Source organism: Marmota flaviventris, chromosome 13 (assembly GCF_047511675.1).
Source record: "Marmota flaviventris isolate mMarFla1 chromosome 13, mMarFla1.hap1, whole genome shotgun sequence".
Lineage (NCBI taxonomy): Eukaryota > Metazoa > Chordata > Mammalia > Rodentia > Sciuridae > Marmota > Marmota flaviventris.
Window position 1 is genome coordinate 18,070,791 of NC_092510.1, and position 3,993 is coordinate 18,074,783.

Here is a 3,993-nt window from a genome sequence, read left to right on the forward strand (position 1 = left end):
GGTAATAAACAAGCTAATGATTACTGGGTATGTAGGGGAAAAAACTTTGTCATTTTTCCATGTAAAAATTTCATGAAAGGAACACATGTATATCTCATAGTAGTATGATAGATGAAAACTGGAAATCCAGTTTTTTTTTGAATGCTGGGAATCAAACCCAGGGCTTCAAACTTGCACTGAGCTATATCCTCAGCCCTGGTCTTAATTTTGTAACTACAAATGGTAGGCAACTGTTTCCTTAATAGTTATTGCTGGAGTAGGTCCAACATGAGTCCATATGTAGCCCTTCTCTGGTCTGGTGGGGACTGTAGGAAATGGTGATGACCGTGACTTGAAATACTCAGAAGATGCATGGCAAACAAATTCCAAGTATTCCATCTTCCTTGGAAGATCTTCCTCTGGCCCTATGATATAGGATGCAGGATCAAACTGGTCTCTAGGGCTGGAGAGAGTGGGAACGAGCCATGTCAGGGCTGCACTCTTTTCACAATATTGGTCCTGGATAAAACCCCTGATCTGAGCATAGTAAGGCTTTCCATCTTGTTCATCAATCACAGAAACAACATCACCAATTTGGTAATACACTCCCTTGTGGAAGATTGATTCTGCAGTGATTATGGTAGAAACAGACTCAGGAGCTTTGATAGGATTTTTTAATTTAAAAATATGTCTTCTCCCTTTTCCTTTAGTAGAAACTTTCTTTTCAGCCCCTGGAGCAGATTTGTATTTAGTGTTTCTGAGCCGCGCAGACCTCCTGTGAATTTCCTGCTTACTCTGCTTGCCGCCCCCGTCCCCGTTGCTCTGCGGGGGCGCGGCAGAGGTGCTGGCGAAGGTCGCAGTCCCGAAGCTCCCGCCACCGCTGCCCCCAGTTCCGCCGGCCGCCCCGCCCCGGCCCGTGCAGTGGTGGCAGAGGATCTCCCCCTGCGGGCCCTTCTTCCACATGGAGGACGTCGTGGTCTTGCAGCCGCTGCAGGTGGGCTTCAGGCCCAGCGGCATGTTGGCCGGCTCGGGGGCCCCCGCGGGCGCAGCGACACGGGAATGGCGGCCGCCTTTCTTGGCCGCCCACTGGTCGGCCCGCCACCCTGGCGACACGAAGAACTGCGAGGGCAGGGATGCCGAGCTGTCGACACAAGGGCCTGGCCTCGGCCGCTGCCCCCTGCAGGTGCGGGGCAGGCTCCGCCCGCCCGCGCCCACCACCGGCCCTGGGCAGTGCACCAAGGTTACAGAATTTAAGACAGGGTGGTTATCTAGGATTATATGGAGAAAATGTATCATTAATGTTACTAAATAAATAAATAAATCTTCCTCTCTCATGTTTTTCTATGTTCATTATGTTTTTATTTGCCATTAAATGTTGTTCAAGGAAAAAAAAAAGGAATAAAAAGTTTGAAACATCCATAACTTACATTCTAAAATTCAATTTACAAATGCAAATATCAGCACACTTGTTTACCAAATTATCAATATTACACTGTATTTTTTGGCTCAACCACACAGTACCTAAAGTTGCCCATAAAAGACAAACAAAAACCAAACTCAGTAACAATGGAAGAGGAAGAGCATGCTCTTCACATATGGGAATACTGATGTACAAATACAGACACTCATGACTGCACATTCTAGCACTCTTACTAAACCAACACTTCAATGGTCCATTTCCCACTTGGGGAAAGAAAATTGAGAAAATATTTCCCCTTTCCATTAACTTACAGCCCATAGCAACTGCTTCAGTCCATAATTAACAGGCAAACTTAATGTATATTGCAACATTTGTTCTGCAACACATTAAGTGTATAGACAAGGGGTGATCTTTGCCTCTGGGCATCATGTCTGTGACTGAGTTGTCTGCTGGACATGGCATGGCATAACCAGTCCCGGTGAAGTGAGTCTGCACCTGCTCTGCCTTGAGATGATATAGACTGTAAACACAAGACACTGATGCTTCCTGTGCCTGTCCCAGCTACCATCATGGCTGAAGGGTAGAATTGATTTGAATGGAGATAGAGTCTGGGAAAACTGGGTGCCAGGAATCAGGGAAGTGACTAAACAACTGTAGCCACAGTTAGGAAAGTACCTAGGAAAGTGGGTATACACTGAACATGAACTGAGGCTCTCAGATTCCAGTGTGTGACCCACTTTCCAATCGGACTATACAAAACAAAATACTTATCAAACATAAAATTCAATTATATAGTTTCATAAATTTCTCAGAGCATTCAATTCTAAGTACAAGTGGGGCTATATGAAACCACTGTGTTCACATGCCCATAAATCTTATCCTGAAAAGAAATACTTAATTATCTTATCATATGCATTCTCCTATTTTTATGACTAAATCAAAATAATAGTAATAAAATGATCAAAGAATAAAACAAATACAGCAAAAAGAACAGAACAAGGTTGAAAATAGATTGCAAATGTGAGTATCCTGATAGATAATATTATTTGGTGCTTTCTATGTACCATGTGTTTATATGTGAAATCTCATGTCCTGAAACAACCACCAGATGAGATGGATAGAATACCCAACCCTTTGAAGAAATGAGAAACAGGCCAGGAATAGTTCATGCCTGTAATCCTAGCAGTTTGTGACACTGAGGCTGGAGGATTGTAAGTTCAAAGCCAGCCTCAACAGCCTAGCAAGGCCCTAAACTTAGTGAGACTCTGCCTCAATATGTGTGTGTGTGTATACACATATACATACATACATGCATGCATATGGGCAAGGAAGGGCTGGGGATGTGGCTCAATGATTGAGCACTCCTGGATTCAATCCCTAAATCCCTAGTACAAAAAAAAAAGGAAAAAAAAAGCAGGAAAGAAAGAAAGAAAGAAAAGAAAAAGAAAGAAGAAAAATAAGAAGCACAGACAAGTTATATAATTCTCCCAAAGATATAAAAATTATAAGTTGAACTTGATGAATTTAAAAATCTAACACAAAGGCTGAATCTGTTAAACACAAATGATAATGCCTCTTAAGATGAAATAAAGTGAGTAACACAACAAGGAAACTAGCACATTTTCCCACATTTATTGGTCAGATAAATTGTAACAAACTTCTTAAAGGGCAATTTGGAAATAGTGACAGCCTAAGGATTTTAATTCACTTGCAATTTATATCACCGATTTTAGGAATTTATTTAAAAAATCAGGGATGACATTTCAGTTTTCTATAGCTACATACTAAACCAAACCAGATATTAGTGACTGTATATAAGCAGTTTGTCTTGTTTGTCCTTGGCATAGTTTTCTTCTTATTTTTGATGTTTGTGGTTTGTTGAAACTGAGAACTGCAGATTTATAGCTTTTGTCAAATTTCATCATTTTTTTTTTATCATCCTCCATCCCCCTTTTGGAGAATCCAATTGTATTTACTTTAAACCATTTAAAGTTATCTCGCAGCACACTGATGCCACATTTATTTTTGTCTACTTTCTTTTTGTACTGCATTTGAGATAGTTTTGATTGCTTTATCTTAAAGCTAACTATTTTTTTTATTCTGAATTGCCTAATACACTTTTAATCTCCTCCAAGATTTTTTTTAACTCAGATGTTATGGGTTTTTCTTTACGATTTCAATTTGGATCTTTTTAAAGATATCTTGCATGCCTGTATTTAATATGCTTTTATTTTTCCTTTATCTTCTTGAGCTTATATACTTGTTAGAGTATATATTACTTCCCTACTAATGTTGTCATCTGTGTCATTTCTGGGACTGTTTCAATCGAATGATTTCTTTTCCTTATGAGTTATGTTTTCCTGCCTCATTGCAGGACAGTGTATATTTTACCTTGATATTTGCTGGATATTTTTTATATTTCTATAAATGTTCTTGAACCTTGTTTTGAGATGTAGTTATTTGAACACTTTCAATCTTCTCTATTAAGAAAACATAGGGGTATCATATATCCTTATTCTGCAACTAATTATTAAACTTCCGAGGAGAAATTTGAATATTCTATCCAATACTTTGTGCATTTGAGGTTTTTCATG

General features: G+C 39.6%; 1 pseudogene; it reads right to left on the reverse strand.

Annotated features, from left to right (window-relative positions):
• Nucleotides 1–213: 213 nt before the first annotated feature.
• LOC114083023 (GATA zinc finger domain-containing protein 1 pseudogene) lies at nucleotides 214–996 on the reverse strand (annotated as a pseudogene).
• Between the last annotated feature and the right edge of the window lie 2,997 nt (nucleotides 997–3,993).